The sequence below is a fragment of the Xiphias gladius genome, chromosome 10 (genome assembly GCF_016859285.1).
Source record: "Xiphias gladius isolate SHS-SW01 ecotype Sanya breed wild chromosome 10, ASM1685928v1, whole genome shotgun sequence".
NCBI lineage: Eukaryota > Metazoa > Chordata > Actinopteri > Istiophoriformes > Xiphiidae > Xiphias > Xiphias gladius.
In genome coordinates, this window is record NC_053409.1 from 16297351 (window position 1) to 16325231 (window position 27881).

Genomic DNA, 27881 nt, shown 5'->3' on the forward strand with positions numbered 1-27881 from the left:
TGTGTGTGTGTGTGTGTGTCTCTGTCATAGGCTACTTTTCAAGTTTTGGGTAAGTCTCCAGGAAATTAATGCAAGTCTATGTAATGTCTCCTAAAGTGACCAAGGTCAACATCTGTCTGTGTCTGTGTGTGTTTGATGATCTTCCTCAAGGTATACAAGGATAGGTACTTACAAATATATAATATATAATATACCTAGCCAGCTTTAGCCTACCATAGATTTCTTGTGTGGTGCTCTTAATCCATATAAAAACCCCATTTTCATCAACATTATCCAGATAAATCCTTAGGGCATGTAATAGTGACAAGATGTCAAAGTGGTTCCTCTCCAATGTGCAGTAATGCATTTTAACCACATTGGGGAGGAAGAGGCTAATAAAACGGCCTGTTCTTCAAACCGTGGTGGAGGGATTTCATCCAGGTAAAGTTCCACTCATGAACTACATGAACCACCACTCTGTCTCTGTCTGCACAGCATACCAGCATCACCCCCCCCCCCACCACCACCACCACTGGTAAAGGTTTAATTACAGCTCCTATGTACAAGCACACAACGCAACACGTCCTCCTCTCCCTGGTGCCACAGTGTAATTCCTAGATTAAGGTTAACGAGCCTCCCCGACCTTATTGCTGTTATTATGGCTTGGCAGTGGAACAAGACAGCAGAGCTTTTTGGTGGTTGTTCCCTGCATGACTACCAGACATGCTGTGCCATTGCTTGGTATACAGGCTCACACTGTAAAAATCTTTTCACCTACATCCTGTTGTTCGTGGTTTGGGTGTGGATTCAAAAGATTCCACAGCAAGTCACTGAGATTTGTTTTAGTCATGAAATGGAGAGCAGTTTATGTGAGATGTGGTTTGATTCAAAGTATGCTATTAGATACAGTACGTGTAATTGTTTTTACATATATTGCATACGCTGTAAGACATCATACAGCAATTTAGCTGAGACAGTCTATCTTTTATCATTAACTTAATGTAAATACATGAGTTTAATTCAACATTTCGAGTTAATTTGGCTCAAAAATTGTAGTTTTCGTGCAGACGTAAACTTATAAACACGAGTTTATACAAGTTGTGTGACTTAAAATGATGACTTAAATGAATGTACTTCTTAGTGTTTGAATCGGGATAAATATATCAGCATACTTCCCAGCATGCAGTGTTTGAGGGTTAAAACTCTGCAGAGACCATTCTTTCTTGTAATTAAAGAAAACATACATAATAGAAACTTGCTGCATCTTTTAATGCGTAGTACACATATTAAAGGAATAGCCTGACATTTCAGGAAGTATGCTTATTTGTTTTCTTGCCGAGAGTTAGATGGATAGAAGGATAGATACCTGTCTCACGCGTGTGCGGTAAATATAAAGCTACAGCCAGCCGCCCGTTAGCTTAGTTTAGCACAAAGGCTGAAAACAAGGGGAAACAGCTAGCACGACTCTATCAAAAGTAACTAAATCTTCATGTCTAGCTTTTCCCCCCTTTTTCCCCACGCTTTGTGCTAAGCTAAGCTAACCAGCTGCTTGCTTTGGCTTTATATTTACCATGCAGACATGAAAGTAGTATCAGACTTAACCACGATGAAGATTAGTATCTACTTCAGTCCCAAACTTCCCAATTTTCTTGAATTTACTCATTAATTAATGAGTTGTTTAGAGCAGCTGTATGCGTTCACTTCTGCAGGAGCACAGACAGCCATGCCCATGTGACAAAGGTACAACTCTTCAAACTGAGAAAATATAACTGGGAGGCTAGATTGGACTGTAATGATTGTCGATGTGATTAAACAGCTGGTTATTAAACTTAACCTGCAACAATTCATATTTGGCCACAGTGATAATACTGACATATCATCACTGGCATATTATCACCTTTTAAGTATAGTTAACTTGTCAACATGCATGGATATTGTAGCACCATTATCATAACATTAACGGTAACAAACGGACACAATGAGAGCAGTGAAAGTGAACAGCACATTTGAGTAGTCTAGACAGCTGAATGATGAGGTGAAACTTATTATAAAATTATGAGTCAGAGCTGTTTTAAATTTATTGAACCTTTTTTCTCTGCTTCAGTGAAATTAACTCCGATGGTTTTACATTTTCACAACTCAGGATCCGACTTAAAAACAAATGATCCAGGTTTAATTCAGTTATCTCAGCAGGAAAACGTTTGTTCTTGTAAGGACAAGCATAGACTCCCCACGTTGCACTGGCAGTAGTGATGCGCAGCCATAGGCTGTGCACCTGCATCTGGCTACTGCCTGCATGCCACTTGATTCCTTTTCTCAAATCAATTCTTCTGCGTGGCCTCTAAATGGCCCCCCAAAAAATTTAAAAATAATCAGATACAGATTCATGCTGGTGATCCCTGATGTTCTTTGCTGCTGCACGGGGCAGTCCAAGGAATTCTTCCTCTCAAGGAATGGTTGTACTTTCAGTCCAGGTGTGCAGAGACAAAGAGAGGGAATGCTGCCAGGACCTCAACAGCTTTTTTTTTTTTTTTTTTTTTAATGGGATTGCTAGCTATCGCCGTGGAAGAGCTATATAGTCAGAAGTCAGAGTCATGCATTCCTCAGGAAGGCAGGAAGGGAGGGAGGTGCCTGTGTGGAGCTCTTCTTGTCCCATTAACACCTTCTCACAGTTGCTCCTTCACCTGACCTTGATCCACGGCAGCCTTTGGCTGACATGAAATACCTTAGTAGGATATATTACAGTAAGGTAGGATGTGGCTGTATGCTCAGTCCAATTCAGGAGAACACCCCCAAAAAAAAAAAAGAGGTTGAGAAGTGATAAATAGGTAACGTTTAACTGCACGTCTTGCCTGGCAGAGGGTTCTTGGCAGACCAGAGAGTGTGGGTCTCTCTCAGGCAGATTTACTGCATGCCAGAGGCTGATGTTTGAGGAATGTCCCCCTGCAGTGAGAGAGAGAGGGCCATGTGAGGGTGAGCTAGACAGACTGGAGCATCTGTACTTCAGGATGATATAGAACCTGACAGTGAGACAGGAACTTTTTCATACCTATCAAAGGATTTGGAGCTCTCTCCCTCTCATGGGACATTCTGTCTATTTCCTTATTAAGACATAAAAACCTCAAATATCCGAACTCGGTAGGAGACGCTGGAAGTCCTCCATCAGTGATTTATCTCGGAAAGAGTGTCATGATTTTCAGCAATTGAGATTGATATGACAGTATTTTCCGAGTGAGGCTGTTGGTAGAGAACAGCTCTTCAAACGTAGCATGCATATGGTCCGCTACATCGATGTAAGGTTACACAATGATACACAATGCTGTCAGTGCTTGATGACATTGGATAAGTGCATGTTTCCCTATGATGAGCTGCCCCACATTTTGATCCATCAGGGTTACATCTGTTTAAATACTAGCCATAATCCACTCTGAGAGTACAGTGAATTAAGCACACTAATCCTTATCCTTGCAGTAAAAAGGACATAAAGCTCCAGTATAAGCAATATTGTGGCATTAGATCCCTTTGCTTGGGTCTCGTTTTATTTCTTACATGCTCATTTTGTAGTCAAAATAATATTGACAGGTGACTTACTGACCTCATCCTTGCACTCTGTACTATTGGGAGCTTGTAATTTTGGTGATCTACACAGGATTATTAGAGATTAGTCGGCTGTTTCGGTCTCTGCAAGTCTCCTTGGATAAGATAAAAAGACCTAAATTGTGAAACACAAACAGCAAAATCATGTGGGCTTCCTCTTGAAAGACAGTCTGTTGGATAATTTGATTATGATTTGTGCTGTTCGTCCACTAATTCTTATTGGAACAAACAAGTTAATGATTCTGGCTGGTGAAGGATGTTTGTGATTAGGAAGGATGTTGGTCAGAACACAGCTCTTCCTGAATCAGCTTGTCTGTGTGACCTACAGTATGCACTGTAGGCGATTGCATTCGCTGAAAACTTGTCCTCGTGTATTAGATTGCAGTCTGTATTAAGCAATGCCATTTATACCATTTGGTGCATTAAGGCAAATTCCCCAAATGACAGAAACTTGTCTGTGCATGACCCAAACCTCTAGAGACGGGTGAAACGTGACCAAATCAACACATCCTCATAAAAAAAAAGGCATTTTCCATGCCTGTCTTTACATATACTTCATCTCACTGTTGTTATTGCCCTGATCGATTATTTGTGCTTTGTTTCCTCATAGATCAAGGGTTGTTTAAACGTCTGGACTAGACCAGTACCTCTGGAAAATTAGGGATAAGCCCATATTCTACAACTACATTTCTCTCTCACACTGTGCCTTTGTCTCTTCAGACACATTAACATGAGAAAGATACAGACACACGCAAAGTTCATACAGAAATATGTAGGCACTCACATAGATAGTCACATACACCTGTGCTTGGCTTTCCTGCCGCGGCGTTCGGGTGTCTGGGCATGCCTAGTTATGCCTTTAGCTTGCAGTGGCTTCTGAAAGGATTTAATTTCTCTTTGATTGCTTGGTATCTTTTGGCCTTTTCCGTACCATGAGAGAGCAACACTGGGACATTAGTTACACCTCACGTAGACCAATAAGGCAAACGATGTGACTAGAACAGTTTGGCCTTTTGAGAGGTAGCGATGTCTAACAAGGGGGAAACAAAGGCTTTGACTGTGGGAATCCCAACAGAGGACTGTCTTAATTGTGCAATCGTTTAAGTAATCCCAGCACCGTCAAGGTCACTGATAAATGTCAGGCTTTTGACGTTGCGTAACTGTGTCTTTCAGCCTCTCCCTTTCTCAGAGAGAGAGACAATGTCCTGTTGATGTAACTTTTGAAGGATAAACAGGCAGCATACATTTTTAGATTGTGTTTTCGATAACAGAGCAGAGTCCTAAAATGACGGCAGTTTTCATTACCTCCTCTGCTGCCGAATAAAGCAGTGTTTCGCAAGAATCAGACTAAATAGCTCAAGAGATACAAAAACAAACACCTCACTGTGTGAGCGTGTGTGTGCGTGTGTGTCTGCGTGGGCACGACTTTATCTGGTTGGCTGGCTGCCTATCACATTCATAGGCATTCTGTCATCACACCAAAATCTTTTCCACAGTTCTAAAAGATAATGAACATACAATGAGGACTTTACTGCCCCGCCATAATCACGCTGTAATAACAGAGTACACAGTACACCTCGGTTACATTTATTATGCTGTGTTACTGCACTGCACTTGAAGTTGGCACACTGAATGACACCAGTTAAAACAAGGGAATATGTATCCATGTCCAGGTGAAGAGATAGTAGAGAGGCTGCACTGAATGACAGCACTGATTGATCCATGCGTCTGTCTTGAAGGCGCTGAACGACCCAGCGACTGTCCAACATTATACGCCGAGCAGGGGATTGAGAATAGTTACATAGGATGTAGCGACTCTGTCACTATTTAGCCTGATGTGTTTGCCACAACAATCACCTGGTTTTCATAGCCTAAAACAAACTTCCAATGAAATACCATCAGGGTTCCAAAAGAAGGGTTCAAAGAGGCCCAGAGGAGAACTATAATAGCTTATTGAACAAGTTTATTGTTCACAGGAAAGCCTGTCGGGATGTGTCATCTAACTTTTAAAGCCAGTCATTAAATTTTACCAAAAACATAGGAAAAACATTAGTTAACATCAGAACCAGGAGCAACTTGATTACAATTCAGAAAAATGTCTAGTTTGAATAAATCCCGAGGAGGGTATGGATTTATTGTGTGACGATAAACTATTCCAAAACACAGGGTGACTTAAAACAGAATGATTTTTTTTTAACTTGTTTCTGTAGAGACTGGCGAAAGCACGGAGCTGATCGGTGTTTTAATAAATACACTGAGGTATTTTGCTGTGAAAACTTCTTCAAATAAAGTCGTCATTATGGACTAACTAGAGAGAGAACAAAGACTTTCTGCGTTAGTCGCATGCATTTGAGGCGGCTTCTTAATGAAAAACCTGGAGATCCAAAGCCTCAAGTTCCACGGGGAACATTCAACACAGCGATGCCGCTTGAATTTCTCAACCTGACACCACAAAAGTTGCATAACTTTTATTTGTGGCATTTGCACATTTATTATCGTACGCAGAATAGTCAGCATTTTTGTGGTGGTCATTTTTTTTTTATGGACACCACAGTGCACAATAAAACGCTTTATAATAAGTCTGTGCAACTGGAAAGTGAAGTTATAGTAATCTTACTTGTATTGTCGCCCCCACTTACTTCACTCCTCTAACCTTGTTACAGGTGTTGACTTTTTGGTGACTTTTTGGTGACTTTATGATACTTTATCCCCGTATCACTACTTTTCAATATTGGAATAGGGACTTCAGTTATGATACACAATGGCCATCTCAAGGCAAGTTTGTTCTTAATGGTATTTTATATTCCCAATGGTATTGCTAAAGCATTTCTGCGATGTTGCTGTAGAGACTCGAGTCGACCATACGTTGTTCAGGGCTGTCCATCAAACTGGCAATTTCTGTTTAAAATGTGTTGGTTAGCAGAGAGAGAGAGAGCGGGAGATTAACTGTGAGTATACCAGCACACTCGCTCTATCCACACGACCTCAGCTTGGATTCACTCCTCCTCACCGGCCAGACCTTGCCTCTGTTCTGTGGGGGAGAGAGGCGGGACCTCGAAGCCGGGAAGGGCGTTCTCTTTGCGGTCATGCCGGGCAGAGTCATCCCGAGGGGTGGGTCCTCCGGCAGCAGAAAAGGAAAACCCACCTTTTTTCATTGTTAAGGACGCGCTGGAATGTGATGGTTTGATCTCAAAACGGGCCCAGGGAGGGGAATATCCGAGAGGAAAGGACCGACGAAAGCGTAGTAGGGAAAAGGGGGCAAACTAAAAGCGCAGAGCCCGCCGTCGCCTCCAACTCTCCGGTCGTGTCTAAGAGTATGTGGATGAACTTGCCCTCGCCGTGTCGGCAGCAGCAGCGAGTCCCACCGTCCGCATGAACTCAAACCGTGGGAAGTTGTGGATTTACCGTGGCGCTTTTCTGACTCGGCGGTGGAGCCGCTAAGGTAAAGTGAGAGTCTCTTGTAACGTGTTTTTTTTTTTTTTTTGCTGTGTTTTCGGTTGGACGGGGGACACGGGCACTTTTATTTGGCGACTCGGAGAGCTGCTTCCTGAGTTGGACCCAGTGATTCGGGACTGCAGAAGTCTGAACTGCGGCAAGTTTTTCAGCCCTCCTTCTCCACCACCTCCCCCCTCGTTCTTCTCCTCCTCCTCCTCCTCCTCCTCCTCCTCCTCCTCCTCCTCGGCTCGTTTCGTAGCCAAAAGGAAGCATCCAGGACTGCGGCGAAAAACCTCAGGTGGTTCAAATGAAGCTCATTTGAAGCGTTCACGTCTTATTTTGTTAACACGTGGCAGTTTTTTTTTTTTAGTTTTTTTTTACAACGTTTAGCGTATTTGGCGGCAGCAGTATTACATGTTTGCGATTTGCTCGTGTCTGCGCACATTGTACCGTCAAGCTTTGTTTTCTCTCTCTCTCTCTCTTCCACATAGGCTACTGCATCACAAGCTGTAGTTCAGAACATGGCGTTGAAAACATACAAACATCTAAGCGCAGCTCCCTTGTACCTGTCCTAGACGCTGCTGTAGCCCGTGTTTTGGCCAGTGCATGGAAAGGACATTGCACCATGGCTCCACTGTGTATTCTCCTCATTTCTTGGGCTCGTCGGGAATTTTAGGGCATTTTTATGTAATTGTTTTATGAACGGAGTGACAATGTTCCACTTTCTCTTACATAAGAGAGCATATCAAGACTTCGTAGCGCACTACTGAACCCGCTGCTTTGGCCCCAGACCCACCCCCCCCCGTCTCCAAAACCCTCGGACAAAAAAAAAAAAGCAGGAGAACTGCGCTGACCCATTCACACCAACGCGTTTCAACATATGTCCTACACTTTGATAGTAATTTCTGCGTGTTACGTGGGGAAACCGTAGCTACTGGCACACGCAGTATATTGACCGGCCAGAATATTTTGGGTACGCTCAGGTTTGGGTGGAGGTGTGGAGGAACGTCGCAGTTTGGGCCCCCCGGGGGTCACTGTATTACACTTTCCCCGTGTATCAAAGTGGAGACCTTACAGAAACAACCGGATCAATATTAAAGTGTAGGGCTTTTTACATTAGGGAGGAATATTGAACGCCACTTGTACGTAGGTCTTTAATCTTTGGAATGAGTCCACTGTTAATGAAGCCACTTTGACAGCAGACAGTGGCAAGGACAAGTGAGTCATGCACATGTCCATTATGTGTTCCCTGGTCAGTCTTTGGATGGTGGACAACCTTAATGTAACCACAGATGAACTGGGTTAGCCTTGGATCCAGTGCTGAAAGTTGGTTTGAAAGCTAGTACTGAAAATGAATCGACAACACTTTAGTCATTTAATGGTTTCAGTAATTTTTTCGAGGAAAAATGCCGAGTGTTCTCTGATTCCAGCTTTTCAAATGTGAAGATGTGCTGCTTTCCTTATGTAACTGTGATAACAATATTTTGGGGTTTTGGACTGTTAATCGGACAAAACAAGAAATCTGAAGATGCAAATTACAGCCCTGGAAAATTGTGAAACTCTAAAATTGAAACATTAAACAATAACTAAAATAATTGTACGTGGCAGCCCTACTTGGATGATTTATTAAATCAAAAAAAAGTGTGGCAAGACTTGCTTTTTTGTTTGTGTGTGTGTGTGTGTGTGTATGTGTGTGTGTGTGTTTTCTTTCACATGTGGTAGAATGTGTTGTGCTGCATAGGCTCCACATACATGTATAAAAACAAGGTGGTGAAGCCCAAAGTCTGAACAGTATGTGCCCTGTGCTGCCTCACCAGAACAGTAATAGAGGAGTTTGTGTGTGTGTGTGTGTGTGTGTGTGTGTGTGTGTGTGTGTGTGTGTGTGTGTGTCAACAGCATAAAAAGTAGCTTTAGTGGTAGAATACTAATCTGCCAGGTGGGGCTCGTAAAGAGCAGCACAGGGAGGGAAGGAGATGGAGGGGACCTGCCTTGACCTGTTTCAGACATGAAGGAGACAAAAAAAAAAAAAACTGCTGATGACTTTCCAGTAAGGCTCGCCCTCCTAGCCAGCTGTAGATTATACCAGCTGAGCTACCAGCTCGTGCTGCTGCTGTGAATCCACTCTCCTCCTGGACTCAGGCACAGGCACTTGCATGGCAGCTTGTCACGGTGGGAGATGTGTGAAAAGGGTTTCCTTTGGGTTTTTTACACCGCATGTGGAGGGAATGTCAGCAGTTTATGGTGTCAGTATGGAAATGTTGGGAGAAGGGCAAAGGGAAAATCAAATGAGAGTAGCAGCAAAGTGAAGAGTGAGATGTCTAAATTTTCTCTGATTACCACTTGATCCATGCATTTACAGCCTCAGGAAATTATGCTCCAAGTTTGGTTTGGTTGGTCCGGCTCTCAGGAGGGATGGTTTCCAGTGGGCGCCTCCTTTGACCCTCGTCCCTGTAGCTGAACAATAATGCTAAGTGCAGTGGTAGTTGTTAATGGTGACACAGTACCACCACCACCTGTTTTGTGAGCTTTAAAGTGTCCTAGATGCCAAGAAGTGAAAGTTACACAAAGACAGATTGTGCTCCGTGTCCTTTCGAGGAGTTGTCGCCTGCCATGAAAATAATAATCATACCCCTTTCTCCTCTTTTATGACCTGGGCTATACCATGCATGATTGGTTTTCCATTCTGCAGAACTCAACGGGCGCCCTATGAAACTGCCTGCGCTGCTTTGGGTGAAACCAAAAACTAATCATTATGGGTGTCCAATAAAGGTAATTATCAGACTAAGCACTGGACCTGGGGATTACGGAGTGGCTAAATGACTGCTCTGGGGATTAAATTAAAATACTGAGGTTTTCTGCCTGGGAGAATTAAACCGCTGGGAATGTCAAACCCAGCCTGTCTGTGGTGGTATTACTGTCACTCTGCACATCAAGGTTTATGCACAGAGGCCCTGCTGTTAGCGTAGTTCGATCAAATCAGTGTGGAATTACAGTACATTAACATTGGCGTCATGTGCTGCAAGTGCATGCACATAAGAACAGATATTGTTGTTGCTTAGTTGGATGGGAACGCATATTGAGATATTGTCAGATATTATTATTATTATTATTACATCAACTTGTTTTATTATCAAAATCCACATGACAAGAAAACAAAGTGTAAAGACAGTTAGTAAATATTAAAACATTAGCTCACTTAAAGTATGTGAAGGCACTTAAAGTGCCTTCACTGTTAACACCAGTAAAAATCCATGTAATGAAGATTATTTGCATTGCCGGTTTATATGATGATTAATCGATTCATAAATGCCCGTTATAGTTTCCCTGCAGCTAAGGTGACATATTCAGATTGCTTGTTTTATACGACCAACGGTCTAAAACCCAAAGATATTCAATTGACTATCATATATGAAAAAAGAATCCATCAAATCTTCACATTTGAGAAGCTGGAACCAGCAAATGTTTTACATTTTTGGCTTGAAAAATTACAAAAATTATTAATCGATTACCAAAATGGTTGCAGATTAATTTTCTTTCAATCGTCTAATCAATTAATTGTCTTGGCTTTAGTCATCATAATGAAAGACAATTTTAAAATGTCGACGAAGCTTGTTCATTCTCAAAGGAATAAATGAGAAAAAGGAAAGTCAGCAGCCACATAAGCAGATCCGTGTCTTGTGCAGTGTAACCTATACGTCCTAATAAGTTGTAATGGATAGCTTGGATAGAATTTGGACCGGATGGCGGTGGTGTCGTCGTTGCTTATTATTAGTGGTGGACTCTCACTTTTAGCCTCGGCAACCCTCTCACACGGGAATAGAGCAGCGGAGGATGCACACACAAGACGCAGGGTGATGTTGTAGGCGTTACAAAACGGAGGCCTCCTTGAAATAGCACAGCTGAATCACAGTCTCTTAGGGGCTTGTATTATAGCCCACACACAGACTGTGAGTGTATAGCCTTTGTGAGTGTGTATGTGTATGCGTGTGTTTCGTTATAATGCAATAATGAGCTCAGTATCCGGGACAGAGGCTGCTGTTGACAATACACAGGCCAGCTGGAGTTGCCGTCTGTCTGTAAGCAGACTTGCAGGAAGATGGGTTAATGCCATAAAGATGCCTGTGTGAGACTGCACATGCACATACTGTATCTCTAGAGTGTAAATGTGTGCGTGGGAGGTAGGAAAAGCTGGAACAATTAGTCTATTAATCAGTTAGTTCATCAATAGAAAATGAACATGCAACTGTTTTGACAGTCATTTTTCAAGCAAAACATCTTCCTCCAGCTTCTCTTTTGTAAGGATTGTATGCTGGTCTTTGTCTTTTGTGAGCGTAAACTGAACATTTTTGGGTTTTGGACTTTTAATTGTACATGAAAAATAAATCTGAAGATGTCACCTTGGTCTCTGGGAACTCATAATGGGCATTTTCTTCTATTTTCTGACATGTTATGGACCAAATGATGTGATCAGTCAGCGGATTAATCAGTCATGAAAATAAACGTTAGCTGCAGCCCCAGAGATGGGAGCATGCACCTCAGCTTCTTGTGTGCTGTCTACACACACTCCTATCTATATTTTGTTCACATATTTTGGCTCTTTTGTGTTGCCAGTCTCTGGATTGGTGTTGCAGAAACGATTAGTCAATCAACAGAAAATTAATCAACAGCACTTAACCTATAGTCAGTTAAACTTTTAAGTAATTTGTCTTTATCAGGTAAAAATGCCGAACATTTTCTGCTTCCAGCTTGTCAGATTTGAAAAGTTGCTGAGTTTCCTTGTTTTAATAGTATGTCAATTTAAATTAAGAATTTGGGCTTTGGACTGTTGTTTAAACAAAAGAAGTGATCTGAAAACTTCATTTTGAGTTCTTGGAATTTTTAATGAGCATGTTCACTATTTCTGGTCATTTCAGAACTGTTAATGAATAATGAAAATGGTCATTAGTTGTGTTACTATGTTTACGTGTAGATTCAGCTCCTCTGCAGGCCTTTTCTTCGCTTACACTCTTTCTTTTGCTCTTTACCTCCTTCCATTTTTTTCTCTCTCCTCCACTGTACAAAATTGATGCTCCTCCTTTCCTCCCGCTTCTTTTCCCACTCTTCCCTTCTCACCTCTCTTTTCTCCCCTCTTCCTTCCTGCCTGCCCTCCCTACCAGCTTTCTTTATCAGTGATGGGACAGTGACAGAGTAGGGCTCTTTGATTGTAGCTGGGGTTCAAACTACTTGAACTTTGTGTGTATTCGTAGGTTTGTTGCGTGTGTGTGCGCGTGCGTCTCCGCACGTGTGTCTGCATTGCAAAGCACCTTTGCCCGGTGCTGTTCCCAGCCATGTAGATATGTCATCAGATACTAGAGGCCAAGAGTGTCAGTCACTCAGCGAGTAGCGGCCAGAAGCACATCTCGGCTCCAAGTGTTCACACGTCTCGCTAAGGCTCTCATTAACACATGCAAGCGACTAACAGGGCGACAGATTTGTGCTCTCACTCTTTAAGAATTCCATGTCATAGCGGGAATGGATTCTGTTCATACAACCTCTTCTGTGTGTGTGTGTGTGTGTGTGTGTGTGTGTGTGTGTGTGAGAGTGCGAATGAATATCCCTCGTTAGTCCTGCAAAGCGTGCCAAACAGCCTGCTCATTACCAGCTGCTCTGGTGGGCTCTCTGTCCTGTGGTGGCGTGGTCACTCATTGAGGCCTCACTGCTCTGTTGTGCTGCAGGTGACTGTGAACCAACAGTTTCATCATGGAGAAGGCTGTGGGTGCATGTGACTGTAATGTGTCCAATACCCTGCAGCAGATATCCATGTTAACATGGCTTTGACTCGTAAGAATGGAAAAAGATGTCAGTTGGCTGAGATAATCACTTGACCTGTTTCCAATTCTAATTAGGTTGCTTAAATTTTTGTAATTTATCAATGTGCCGGTTTTTGGTACAAGTCAACTACTGTATTAGTGTTAGAAATGTTTTCTTTCTGTCCATATTTTTGATTTGCTGCATGTAATCTCTGACCAAAACCCAAATTAGCTATGAAAATAATCACTCATTCAGAAAACCCATCATGCATTTTCTTTAAATTAAACAAATCGGAAATATTCACATATCAGTTTCTTATCCACCTCACAACCTCTCTGGCTGCATATAGTATCTTGTATTATGTAATTAGTGTTAAAATGTTCAGCAGCATTGCAAGATTGTGTAACTCTGACTCCCATTTAACAATTAAGATGAACTGACAACTCTGGTATTTATTGACCCACAAAACATTTTATTAAGCCACTGGCTGGTTATCAGACATGTTACATGAGCAGGTGGTTGTGAAATGGGATTTTTTTTTTTTTTTGGCAAATTAGGCTGTTGAAAACGAACTTTGTACACTTATTACGAATGTGTGTTCAGAACCAAAATCAGTGGTTAATAATTTGTACTGAATGTATCACAGCTCTGCCACTGAGAGCTGCACAATAATGAGCCATCACGTTTTAGGAAAGATGCGTCTTTGAAACATTTACTGAAACTTTACTGCAACTTCTGCTCCCTCTCTGCTGCAATCTGAATGAAAAATTTCCATTTCCTTGTAGTCTCATGTGTGTGACAAGCCAGATAGCCAGTAAACTTGGTGGCAGATGGACATTGCCTTTCATTTGTAATTGTGAAGAAATCCCAACAACTCAATGGAGAGCTGTCATTGTACTTTCCAAGTTATGATTATAACTCCTCCTGAAAGCCACAGTCTATGAAGCCAAGAGGACGGCATGACAGCATAGTCGCTTAAGAGTGTATTCAGACCCTTTCTCTCTGTGAACACTTTATTTTGTTGTAGATTTAATTTTAAATATATGAAAATTGCAATTTCTGCCCATCACCCTACACTCAATAACCCATAATGACTAAGTGAAAACATGTCTTTTTTTGCAAATTTATTAAAAATGAAAAACTGAACTCTCTCATTTATAAAAGTGTTCAGGCCCTTTTCTGTGGTTAGGTACATCCTGTTTGCTTTAATTATCCTTGAGATGTGTCTAGAACTTGACTGCAGTCCACCTGTGGCAAATTTAGTTGATTGGACATAGTTTAGAAGGGAACACACCACAATTGACACTCCATGTCAGGAGAAGCCACTAAACTATGGTATACTAACTAAGATAAAACTTTTTTTTGCATCATTTATTGAACTGTGCTTTAAAAAATGGGGGCATTAGCAGTATCTTGATAACATATGCAATTCTGGTCATCCTTTATGACAAACAGATGTCTTCAAAGCTCCCCCATCACTGTTCCTCAGGAATTATCCACAGGTTTTAACGCTGATCCGCATCAGACTTCCAAACTTCCTCCTAGTGCCATATTTCAGGAATTTTAATTTATGACCACCCATCGCTCCCCTGCAGTCCCCAAAACCAGGCAGCTGCCCTGCTGTTGACCATGTGAAGGTTCTTAAACTATGGCATGTAACTGAAGAGGGAAAAAAACCTCATCATCTGGTCTTCATTTTGGCTTCCTAGCCATCCACCATTTCCTTATCACATGGGAACAGAGGTGTTGGCGTTGAGTCCGTAGATACATCAGAATAGAATTTATTATTTGTGGTACTTTTGATTGATGATTCATGTATGTTTAACATTATTCAATTTATTTTTTCAATCAATCCGTTAGATCCGTCTTGACAGGAAAAGGTTTCTCATGAGAGTAATGTCTCTTTTTCTTGCTTTTGCAAACAATAACATTATCTGTAATGGCTGCAACCTCATTACAGCTTATCACATGTGCAAATACTGTAGATAAGCTGTATCACAATGATGTTTTATGTATTTTGAGGTTGTTACATGTGAATCATGACTTCTGTCTTTCTGTCAAGCTGTCTTTCTCTCACCCCTTGCCCTCCATGCTGAGTGCCAGTTTACTTAGCAAAAACACTTCTGCCAAGATTGTGTTTGTGGCAGTTTAATATATCCTGATAGCTGCAGGTGATAAGTCCTCTTAATGTTTAATCTATCTGCCGTGTGGCCAGGACAGTTGCCCCACATGGCTGGAGTTTGGACCACATTGACCAATAATGTAGGTCACTCTTCTACTGTGTTTTACATGCTTTCAGGTTGACCTGAAACAGTTTCCACTTTTTGGGATTTTTTTCCAACTGGTTCATGTGTGGAATTTGGGTTTCTGTTAGACATTTCAGCCTCCAACAAGTTGTTTTACAGAAGTTCCCTTGTGTGCCTGTTTTGTTCCTACACTGTACGGGTTCCTCAAGAATGGCTACCTCGTTGATCTTGGAAAAGAAGAAGAAAGAAGTGCAAAGGAAACAGACTTCAAAAGCATGTAGGAGGCACAGCAAGGCAGAGAGAGGGAGGGAGGGGAGAAAGGGACTGAGACATTTTAACAAGGGAGAGCTAAAGTTAAGACATTTCTTGTAAATTCCTCAGCCACACTTATTTTTTTTAGGTGTTCTCCTTCTCAAAGGGCCAATATTTCCTCTCTCTCCTTCCGATTATTATCTTGTCTCGCTCACTCTCCCTCTCTTTTCGCCTTGCTAAAGAAGAGCCCCCCCTTTCCTGTCACTCCTCCTCCTCCTCCTGCCTGGTCCAGGAGTATTTTTGGAAGTTAATGAAAAGAGAAATCTGAGCCGCTTACCCTTAAAAGGCATGTCTGGGTCAGCTGGGTGGAAACTTGTGTTATTAATGTCCTTAACATTTTCTATGCGAGTGGGTCATCTGTGATTATAAGTATGCGTGTGTTCGGTGCTGTGTACAGTGCAGGAATGCTGTGGGTTGGGGGACTAGAAGGGAAGGAGGGTGGGCTAGCAAGCAGGCCTACGTCTTCAGGAAAGGAGGGGGGTCAGGGGCATATTTGGCATATTTCAGGAGCCATTCCAGTCTGGTTCAAGATGCATTCTTCTTCCTAGAGATCTGGCCGAGCAGCCAGACAGACAATGATCAAGGGAGGGGAGGAAAGGTGAACATCACGCTCTACTTCCTATCAGTCTTGTGATGCTGGTGGTGGAGGATGGCGCAGACTACACATACCTTGCTTTGATGGAGCCAAAGCTAAAAAGCCGCTAACACAGGTGGTAAAAAGATACGAAAATGCCACCTCATGCCACCTAAAGATGTCTAACCAACCCCCCCACCAGAGCCAAGTCCTTAACATCAATAATATCCTTAAAAGGCTAAATGTTGAACCAAAGTCCTTTACCCAGCGGAGGGTTTGTATGTTTTGGGTACCATCACTACAATTTAATGAATGTTTATATGCTGGGAGCTGTAATTTCTCTTTTAACCTCTCTTTTGTGGCATTATAGTTACAGCTCACTCCCCTTGAACCTATGATGTTTTAGTTATAGTTGTTTGCAGTTGAATGACTGCTGATTGATATGCCAATTGTTGGCAGGAGCTCAGTGTGGCAGTACCAGTCCAGGGCTCAGCAGAGGTTGGGTTCGTCGTGAGGTCAGTCCCCGCAGTGTTCAGGGGAAATTTGGAGCAGCTAGTAGAAATGTATATTTAATTGACTCTAACTTAAAATCAAGTCTTATATAATCAAGGCTTGGTTGAAAATGGTAAATTCTGATTGCTGCTCAAATCATAATGACACTGACCCAAACTAAACTCAAAAGAGAGTGAAGAACTGAAAAATCAATCCATGCTTTTTGGTGGAAGTTTATTGTCCTGACACTGGTGCTGCTGTTTCTGGGTGAGGCCCAGAGAGACGACATCAAACTTGCAGGGTGCCTTGTCTTGTGCTTTGATGTGTCTGATGTCGCTTGTGTTTTGATCTCAGTAGGAAAATCTGTGGATCAGGGAACCACTTCTAAAGCTGAAAAACTACAGAAGTGTGACAAATTAAAGGAAAAACTTGAATAGATGAGTGCAGAACAAACGCAGATGCTCGTAATATGAATGGTTTAATGAGCGAAAAGTTGATGTGGATCACTAGATGTTGGGGATATTGGACCAGTGTGTCAAACAGGTCTCTCCATCACCATCATCCAAACACCAGATGGGGGAAAAATCTTTTGAAAGAATGATGTTTGTCCCGCCAGCAGAGCTTCAGAGACTTCATGAATCCATGCCAAGACCCACTGAAGCTGGCTTCTTGTGGTAGCCCGACACCCTACTTATGTTGGGTTTTCCTTCAATTTGTCACTTATTGGTACTCATAATGAGTCTTTCAAATGATTATTTATTTATTTTCAGTACTATATGTATTGCAATATCAATATTTACCCTACTACAGCCTCTTAGTGTATACATTGAAAGTTGCTGACAGCTTGAATGAACATAATGTATGTTATGGGTTTAAATACAAGTTATTAACCACCGATTTGAGACATTTTTTGAAGGCAGAGAATATCAACAGTTTGGCATGAAACCCCTGCCTGGAGACCACAGGACGATACTGGTCTAGACAAAAAAGAAAAAAATAGTCTGGCACATAATCCCCAGTAAAACAAAAAAAAAAAAAAAATGAACATTAGCTTCACATTTAGCATATTTAATGTATTTAGCATTATCATATTCACGAATATTGTTGGATCAATTGAGATAAATATTTTGCTCAGTCCCGATTTTGCACCTTATAACTTGTTCCATACTGGCTATGTCCGTGTATCAGATTCCTCAAACAGCAAGACTCTGCTCTGAAGTCATAAGTGAGTGAGTGAGAGAGAGAGAGAGCAATAGAGAGAGGAAGGCTGAGTGAAAAATAGTTGAGTATAAAATACTCAGAGGGAGAGATGGAGCAAGAAGCAGCAGGCTACCCGTAAAACATGACTTTTATATGATCACGAGTTCTGATTTATCTGTTGTGTTCATTGAGAAAGAAGAAGAAGGGAGGGAATAAAACAAGGGCAGTATTAGAGCATCTTTTCACACAAACTGACAGTAAGTAATTGGGTTAGTGCAGGTGTAGAGCAGTTCTTGTGAATGTCAATTTCCGAGTCTCGTCCTTCTTACTGTTCTGTTGCTGCTGCCTTTGTAATGAAACATGCACCAGAGGCAGTTCTCCTTCTCTCTCAGCTCTACGGAGAGGGGAAAGGAAACCGACTAAAACATGAAGGAACAGACCGAGAAGCCGAGGAAGAAAAAAGATGGACTATGAGCGTATGATACCTGTGTCATTATCTTCAAAGCTGTTATTCAGAAACCCAATTTGTTGATGTACAGTGTAGCCATGTGTGTGCTGTGCGTTTGGGTGAGGATGTTTGTTCATTTGGTCATGTGTGACTTGAAGACGGATTTGGATCCTCACGTGCTCTTCCTCAGCAAATGATCTGCCTGGGAGTCTTTGCTCTCATACCTGGACTGTATGAGGGTTACACGCACAGACCGAAAAACTCACCCACACACTCCTGTCTGTCCTGCTCTAAGCCTTGTATCTACAGGGCGGCTCTCAAAATAAAATTCCTCCGGCAGATTATTTTTCTTGTGATCAGAAAATATACATGTTCTCAGAGAGAGGAATGTTCGGACACCATGGCAACCTGGCGTTTGCTCACTTCCCCCTCTTCTGTTTCTCTCATCCTCTTTTATTTTGTCTTATGTGCTCTGTTTCAGCTCATTAACTTATTTGTTTTGTTTCTTTAGAGAGTTTTGCAATAGTTTGGGAAACTTTAACCATCTTGACACAGCTCTTTGTTTATCTTTCCTGTGATTTCATGACAGTACCCATCTTCTCTGTTTGTCATTTGTTTTCACTCACCCTCATATAAACCTAAACTGGTAAGATGTTTTTCCTCTCCCACGGGCATCCATCCCTCCATTCGTCCATCCATCTATGTATTAGCAAGTCTGGTTTTAGGAGCTTTCGTTGCTATCATTGTGGTGCTGTTGCATGCAGACCCCGACTGCTAGGCTATTTCCAGCCTCTGTCCCTCCTCTCTTACCCCCCTTTGGTTTTATTTTGGAGGAGATCTCTACATTGCTACTTTTTGTAAAGGGCAGCTGAGGGCTGGGTTGGCTGGTTTTCCCCTCCATGCCAGCTTTGCTTTTGGAGCTTCTTCTCATGCTAGCTTTCCTGACCAGGGGAAGTGAAGCAGCACAATGTGCACTATAAAAAGAGACTGGCTAAAGTGGAGTTTCTACTTTAAGAGAGATGAAACCTTTTTATGTCCAAGTTTTATGTAGTAGTAGCAGATGAAGAAGAAGAATTTGACCAAGTAGAGCTGGAAGTACTATTCTTGTTTTTTTTTTTTGTTTTTTTTTTGTGTGTGTGTGTGCGTCTGTGTTTCTGTGTGCTTCTTTTGCTTTTAATGGACATCCAATAGTATAAAGACAGACAGGAAACAATAGAGGGGAGTTTGACATGCAACAAAGACCCCGAGCTGTGGTTATTTGATATGCCGGAAACCCATTGGCTACCTGAATGTCCCACTAATGACTATTTTAATTGATTAATTGGCATATTGTCTTTTCGATTAATTGTTTAGTTGCTCAAATGTCCAAAAATACTGGAAAAATGTCAACAATGTGACGTCTTTGTGTTAGAGCTGCAACTATTGGTTATTTTCATTATCTGTTAACCTACCAGTTATTTTTTTAATTAAATATAAATCTAATATAATATAAATATAATTGGAATTGAAACAGTTAAATGTCAAGGGTAAGCTCTTTAAATGTCTTACTTTGTCTTGCCAAGAATCCACAACATTCATGTTACTATTATAAAAGACCGAGAAAAACAGTACATTGCCATGTTCAAAAACTTTCTGGCATTGTTGCTTGAAAAATTATTTGAATAGTAAATAATTGATTCTTAAAATATTTTCTAAATATAATTTATCGGTGTAATTTCTGACTAATCAATTAAGCGACTAATCATTGCAGCTCCACTTAAAATTGCTTTCTTTGTCCTGAAGAACCGTCTAAAACAAAAAGATATTAAATTTACAGTGAAATAAAAGAGAGAAAAGCAGCAAATCTTCATTCAGAAGCTGAATTCAGAGAATGCTTGGCAGTTTGCTTGATAAACGACTTCAACAATTAATTGATTATCAAAATATTCAAGACATTTTCGGTTGGTTGACTAATTGTTTAAGTATCAAGACTGAGTTTAAAATGGTCTGAGTCACTGGAACATCTCTGTATTAACCTTAGGACATTGGCTCACACACAAACTCCCATTTGCTAAGACTGAAGCAGACAAACTCAGCCTCAGACAACGAGCGAGTCATCAGCTTCCCTTTGGTGGTCCCTTCATCTGCCCTTTACTTGTCTTCCCCTCTGCATGCCACTTTCTGGCTAAAAGTTAGCTAGCAATTGGATAACTGTTGGTGCTAACAAAAGACAACTTTTAGTCAAAGTTTGGTTAGTATTTATAGTAAAGAAGGTAATTCTGTATGTATTAATTCTGTTGTGATGATTAGTGTGCACTCATCATTGGATAACAACCTTCTGTCTGGTGTAACGTTGAATGTCTGGCTCGACCACAGTTAGGTTGTGTGTGTGTGTGTGTGTGTGTGTGTGTGTGTGTGTGTGTGTGTGTATGTGGGTTAATGTGGACACATTCAGACACAGAAGTCTCACAAGAATCCCATAACACTCCCAGGTCCCTGAGTGGCTCATTTGTGCACTGTGGAACATTGTGGAATACCAGGCATATTTTATGATCCAAACCTTCAGCCGGCTCCCTCTCTTTCTCCCCGCGTCTGGGTTTATTTGTGAAGCTAAGCCGGTCTGGCCATCCAGGCCCCCCCTCCCTTTTCCTTCCCTCTGGAGCAGAATGCTTAAAACATTGCATTTTAGACATTTAGCTGATGCCTTTATTCAGAGTGTCGTACAGTGAGTGGTTGCAGTATGCTGCTCAGGCAAACTCGGCTGAGGAATCAAACATGAATTTGTGGCCATTGGATGAATTACACAGTATGGGCTGTCACCCTGTGAAAAGTTTAGGCTTTTATGTGGGTAGGCATGTATCTACTGTGTATATACATGTGTGTACCCTCTTCTTGTGTCATTGACAAACAGGCCTACCACATGTGGTGGTGTGTTTTGACTGTCTGCTCAAACAAGGGTACAGCAGAGCTCGATACCCGTGGCAAATGGCAGCTCTTGCCCACCCACTTGGTTTCTCTCCCTGCTTGTCTTAAATACTCTCACCCAGTCTCTCCTTTTCTGCCTCCCTACCACTTTCTCTCTCTAGGTGTGGACTTGCACAGAGGAATGCAGTTAAATTAGTGTTTTATCTCTCCTGCCAGCCAGCTGCATCTGTTCTCCCAGCCATGCCAGGCATTTGAGACACAATTGACCTTAAAAGGAAACAATAGCAGCCTATCAATTCTGCTCTGCCAGTCAAGGAATGGCTCTCTCCTGCATGGGCAGGGTCCAGCTCACACACACAGCACAAGGAAGTGTTTGGAAACTGAACTTTGAAACTGCTGGGAAATGAGAGCGGCACAGTACACCCAGTAGAGTTTTTATCTTGTTACTTTAGAAGTTGTGTACTGTGTGTACAGGGCTGCAGCCAGAGTTTAGAAATACCAAGGTACCATGATTGTGAATCCCCGCAACACAACACATACCCATATCAGACCATTTTGACCAAATATTTAGATTTTTAAAAAAAAAATCTTTTATTTAATTAACACTTTTTCTATATTTTCTTTTAGATTTTATTTCTCTATGTGAAGGTCTCAAAGCTGTTTCAAGGTTCTTTCAACCTTGCTGTTGGAAAATACTGAATTCTTCATTCTTTCTTTCTTTATTGGCCTAGAGCTAGTCAAATTTCAATATAAAGTCTAAAAAACTGGAATTAGCCAGTAAAATGCCCCCCATGTGTGATGAACACAAGCAGGAGTCTACAGTCATGCTAACATGAGGCTGCACCGAAGTGCAGTGTTGATTTGAGCTAAATGCTAAAGCCAGCATGCTAGCATAATGACAATGGCAATGTTAACATGCTGATGTTTAGCAGGTATATTTACCATATTCACCATCTTAATTTTGCCTCGGCCTAATGATGCTGCTTGATGAAAAGTGAAGGACTCACCGAGTGGTCATATTTAAACTCCTGTGCCAGCAAATACTGACTTAGCTGGAGTGTACTTGGGCAAGACACTAAATCCCTACAAGCTATATGGGAGCTACTATGTAGCTGACTCAGCTCTTTGACTTGCAAAGTCAATTCTCAAATTAATTGGATTACCTTTGGGATTATAAAGTGTAATTTTATTATATTTGTTAATATAATATTTGTTCTGCCAGTGCATTTGAACTGCAGATACATAATGAAATCCCATTTGATTGCCACCCTTAAATAGTGGATTTGACCTTTTTAAAGTTCACATGCCAGGAGGTTTCTATATTGTTGAGCAGTGTGATAAAGATACACCAACAAAGGTGATCTGTGACATTGCTAGTTGTCATATTTCTGTTGTTGTATAAATGAATAAAAGTCTGCACGTATCTCCAGAATCTGCGTAGTCAGCAGTAGTGTGTATGAAAGCCTCAGCTGTTATTTTTGGAAGAGGGAGGGCTGTGGGGCTGTAAGTCATTAGTTAATAGGACAGGTTCTGCAGGTTCACGGTGAAGTTAAAGAGGTTGATGGTTTTCCATGTGACCTTCTTACTCCACCTTGGAATTCAGATAGCAGAATGCTGTTCTGAAAAATCAATCTCATACTCTATTCTCTGGTGTTCCCTCTGACTTTCTTTTGTTAGCTCCTTCTGTCTGCTACTTTCTGGATCTCTGCTTCCTGTCTCTCTCCACCCCCCCCCCCTCTCTAGGCATCCTGTTCACTATGTTTGATTTGGGCATTCCTTTCCTCCCCAAGCAGACAAAACAACCCCAGACCTCTCTGAACTGCAGCTCCCAGTGCGCACACAACCACACACATACACACTCCCCCTTCTGCTAATCACTCACAGGAAATGGGCTCCCATGCAAACGAGGCCCGCCTGGCCAGTGGAACCCAGGATGGAGTTTCAGGCCTTGAAATGTTCTCCAGTAGAGGAAATTGAACACGAGCTCTCTCTTCCCCTGTCTTCCGTTCTCCTTCATTTCCCCTCTTGTTTTACTCACCGTGGTTCCTCTGTCCTTGTCTTTTGACACTTTTTTTTTTTTTTTTTTTCCTCCACGCTACATTTAAATGTATCCATTTTGCTGTGAGTCATTGCCATCCAGAGCAGCTAATGGACACATTCAGAATTTCTCCTCTATGGAAGCACTGGTGAATGTGCCCCTTATATTTAAGCAAAGCAATATGTTGCAAGGTTGTTAGTTAGAAATAACTTAATTAGAAGTATGGGGATAAAAAAGACACTGAATTACATTTTTTTGTGCTTTTGGTACAAGTCAATGTCAGGTTAAAGCATCTCCTGCAGGACACTGTCAAATCGGGTGCTCTGAATGCATGTGTGTGTGTGTGTGTGTGTGTGTGTGTGTGTGTGTGTGTGTGTGTGTGTGTGTGTGTGTGTGTGTGCAGCCTCACATACACTGTATGTGTTTGGAAAGTGTAAGTATAAGTGCACAAAAGCATACACTGATAATCTTATCAACAGCTTTCCATTGTATGTGTGATAAAGACGTGCTCAAAGATAGTAAAATGTTTATGTCGAATGAAAAGATAGGCTACTACTTCTACTCTGTTCGACACATCAGTGTTTGTAGCGTCAGGTGAGGAATATTGTGTGGTTTTGTAATAATAAGAAACTGACTGGTCATTGTAGGCCAGGACAATAAGTGCATGATACTTAGACATGATCACATACATATTGGCACGGATTGTACTAGAACAGTGAGGTTCCTCATTTAGTGCAATGCAGAACATATAAATATGTTTGTTGTGAAAATTAAAAAAACACAAGTGACATTACAGTCAAAGTGAAACTTGATGATTCAAGTTCCAGTTAAACATTAAAAAAAAAAAAAAAATACCATCAAGATAAAGTTATTAGGACTGGGCAACATCAGTATTATATATCAATACAAATTATCAATATATTTTTTCAGTGGAATCATATTGTGGTGATGTGATCTTGATAATGATGTTGCCATTGTTTTGTTTTACTTGTGAAGTTTGATCTCATGTGCTGCATAACAGTGGAACACAGAGCATCAGTTTGTTTGTTTTATATGTGATTTCTGCAAACATTTGTCACATCTTGATATAAATCCATACAATAAAAATAGCATATGCTGTTATTATAATGATTTCAAGCTCAGCCCGGCCGTACGAGATTAAAGTTTAGAATTTTTCTTCATTATGCACGAGTGTATATGGAGATGACGCAACGGTCAGCGTGCTAGAAATGACACTTGCTGTGGGGAAAAAAAAAAGTGCTAACTGCTGACGACTGGTTGTTCACAGACAGAGATCGAGGAAGCACCACCAGTGTATTCTGCTGAATAATAATAAGCCTCCCCAACCTGACAATGCTCTGTGCGTGAGGGGAAGCGAGTGGGAGCGAGCAATGAGAAGGAGACAGCTGTTTTCACTTTTGTTTGGTTACGGGGTGGCTAACTGTCTGAATGAAGAGCCCCCCCCCAGTCTTTCTGTCTCTCTCCCTCACACACACACACTGACTCATACACACATACACTCACTCACTCATACAAATACACACCCACACACAAAACCCAATAACACATACAAACACAGACAAACATGTGGTCTCTGGTCACTAGGAGATTTGGATTGCATGCTGATTGCTAGGGATGCGTCAGATCTCATTTGTAAAATCACATTTTAATTAAAAGGAGTATTTACTGATCACACAGCATACAGAAAGCTGTTTTTATACTCAGCTGATTTACACATTTGGTTCTGTGCAGTGTAGAAATGTAGCTCTGTGGCGTGAGAGCGTCAGATGATTCGGCAAAACCTGTGTGTTGATGTTATGCCGCTGCTTTCATGAATTTAACATGAGGCAGCTGAGCGCAGAGCAGCAGGGTTATCTCGTGCCTGTGAAGAAAAGATGTGTGGGAACAAACAGGATGACACAGAGAGGAGCTGAGAGTGGCAGGAGCGACCAAGAGACTGAAGCTCCATGTCCATCACCAGCTACCTACATGATCGAAGTGTTTGAAAGTGTGTGAAATCGACACTTTATTATTGTTTTTTTCTAGAGCTAAAATGATTAGTCAGTTGACAGAAAATTAATCAGCAACAGTTTTAATTATCTATTAGTCATTTTTTAGGCAAAAATACTGACCTATGCGTGGAAATTTGATGTGTTAGCTTCATTTTCCACTTTTTTTATGATAATCTAGTGGCCAAACAATCAATAAATTTGCTAAATAATCAGATTTAATTGAAACTGAAAATAATCAGTAGCTGCAGCCACATATGCTTTTGTGCCAGTTGTTACAATCTTTTTGTTTTCCATTGCCTCCTCCCTCTTGTTACAGTAAAAGTCTTAATGTATAGTTGACAAAACAATCTCAACTCAAGGTCCATGCGCTCACTTGTTCGGGAGCTTTCAAACATATCAAACAGATGGAATTTGCTCAGTTGTCATGGCTGCTCAAACTTTCCAGTATTCTGAGCACCCTGAGGACTTCTCATTAATGTTAGGATAAAAGTCAAGCCGACAGCTCATTCTTGAATGTATTTTGTATGTAATCTTCATCCCTAATGCACAGTTCTATACCGGAGCGTCCTGTTGCTGCTTATAGTTCTCAGGAATGTTGCCCTTCTCCTTAAGCCCCCCTGCTTCTCTTCAGTCCTCTCCCTCCCTCCACTTCCCTGTCTCATCCTTTAAATTCAGTCCAGACTCCAGTCTTAAATCTGGATTCTCTGTGCTTAACCAAACATATGGAATGCTACTGTAGTGGAATGCTCCAAGTCTGGGTTGTTGTGTGTGTGTGTGTGTGTGTGTGTGTGTGTGTTTAACCACGCACATGTTTTGAAGAAGATGAGAGCTTCTAGGACGATGATGATTATGATAATGGTGCGTGTGTGTTTGTGTGTGTGTACCAGTGCCTCCCCAGAGAACTGAATAGGGCTTTCTGTTGTCGTGGCCAACACACTGCTTGTGTGCTCATGCATGAGTCTACTGCGAAGCCTCCGAATGCATCCCATATCTGAGCAGTTAGCTCATTCTTAGCCCGTTAGCTTGACTGTGAACCATCTCCCTTACAGTGACTGCATTGTTAGCCCGGCCGCAGGCTCTGGGCCTTGCCAACTGCCAAACATAATAATGGTGAAAGATGGCATGATTGTGTGTGTCTTGATATTATGATGACCAGTGAGTCCACTTTTACTAACCTCATGCCCTGCTTGTGTGTTTTAACCACAGGATGGAGACTTTGCAGAGAGGAGCCTAACGTGCCACAGACATAAGGTTACATCTAAAATGTAAGTTATGCCTTCCTGTTCTTGGAATAATGTTGATTTATTTGTGCTCCTTTCCCTTTCTGCACATACCCTGGATGTCTGTGGGTCACTGAAAGTCTGCAGAGTCATCTAATTCAATAAAATAAAATCAGAATGTCTTAAATCCAGTAATAAGAGTTTTTTTTTGCTGTGAAAAATGTACATGTTACCCTATTGCAGAGTTTAAACAATATTCAATATATGTGCTTTACTCAACACAACTGTATTTTATCTCGCTCAAAAAGAAGTTCAACATTTTGGGAAGTGTGACAAGATCTCAGGAAGTCACTGTGCTCGGCTGTTTTTCTCTTAAGAAGCAGTTGCAGCACATAACACCCCAACAAATATTTTTGAGGGGTATTTTTTTACTATGAATATAACCAGGTGAGCTGTCTACCTGTGCTTCCAGCAGCAGGGGAAACAGGATAATACAAAGCTAAGCCACTTGTCTCCTAGCTCAAGGTCTGTATTTAACACACAGACGAGACAGTGACACTGATGTCCTCATTTAACTTGTGTAAAGGAAGTAAAGAAGCCAGTGTTCCAAAATATTAAACTGTCCCATTGATTTCTTGGTGTCCCTTTTCTTATAGTGACATTTATCATTTTAGCATTCATCATTATGCATGCATGAAAGGACAAAGGGGACAAAATTCAGAGGGAAACTGGCTTTCTAAAACTACCTTAGCAATAGCTACTTATATGCAAGTTTGTGTACATGTATCAGGTCACCCAGTCAGACGAAATAAATTCACAGCATTGATTATGGTCTGAATTCCGAATGTGTCCTCTAGCTCGCTTCTCTTCTTCTTCTTCCTCCACTCCTCCGCCTCTCTTCTTCTCTTCATCCTCCTCCTTTGCCCACCTTTTCCTCCCTTCCTCTCCCCCTCCTCTTCCTCCTCCTCGCCTCTTCCGCCCCTCCTCTGCTCTTTGTGAGTCTGTTTCCTGTTGGGCACAAACGCCGGCGCCGCACTTCCTTCCCCGTAGCCTGAAGTCACACAGGAGTGGCACACATACGTATACACTCTACTGTGCATACCGTGTACTGTAACATTTGGGTCAGAGCACTCTTACATGTAAACATTCACACAGCTCTGTGTGTGTGTGTGTGTGTGTGTGTGTGTGTGTGTGTGTGTGTGTGTGTGTGTGTGTGTGTGTGTGTGTGTGTGTGTGTGTGTGTGTGTGTGTGTGTGTGTGTGTGTGTGTGTGTGTGTGTGTGTGTGTGTGTGTGTGTGTGTGTGTGTGTGTGTGTTTTACCAGGCCAGGTTAGTCAGCAGAGACAGTGTATGTGTCGCTGCCTTAAGGTGTCTCCCTGTCTGTCTGCTCACACAGCTGTTTAAGGTCAATATGTGGCTAAGGTGTGTTCTGTGCGTCTTCACTGAGCTGCATTTGCATGCGTTTATTATTCCGGATGCTAGTTCACATCCTGCTTGAGCTGAATTCATCTTAAATAGTCTGGAACTAACAAACACCATCAAAACCAACGGTAAACAGGAAAAGGAGCTTCTCATGTCAGTGTCCTGCTACTAAAGGCACGTACATCCTATTTATATTTAAGTTTCTCATAATCA

General features: G+C 41.6%; 1 protein-coding gene across 2 annotated transcripts in view; it reads left to right on the plus strand.

Annotated features, from left to right (window-relative positions):
• The first annotated feature begins 6571 nt into the window (after positions 1-6571).
• luzp1 (leucine zipper protein 1) overlaps positions 6572-27881 on the plus strand; it is a 54703-nt gene continuing 33393 nt past the window's right edge. Inside the window, exons 1-2 of one of the 2 annotated variants that reach the window (XM_040136603.1) lie at positions 6572-7018; positions 26234-26292. The gene's annotated coding sequence lies outside the window, so the exon portion shown is untranslated. Of the gene's footprint in view, positions 7019-7260; positions 7310-26233; positions 26293-27881 lie in introns of those variants that run through there. The other variant, XM_040136604.1, reaches the window with a different exon arrangement.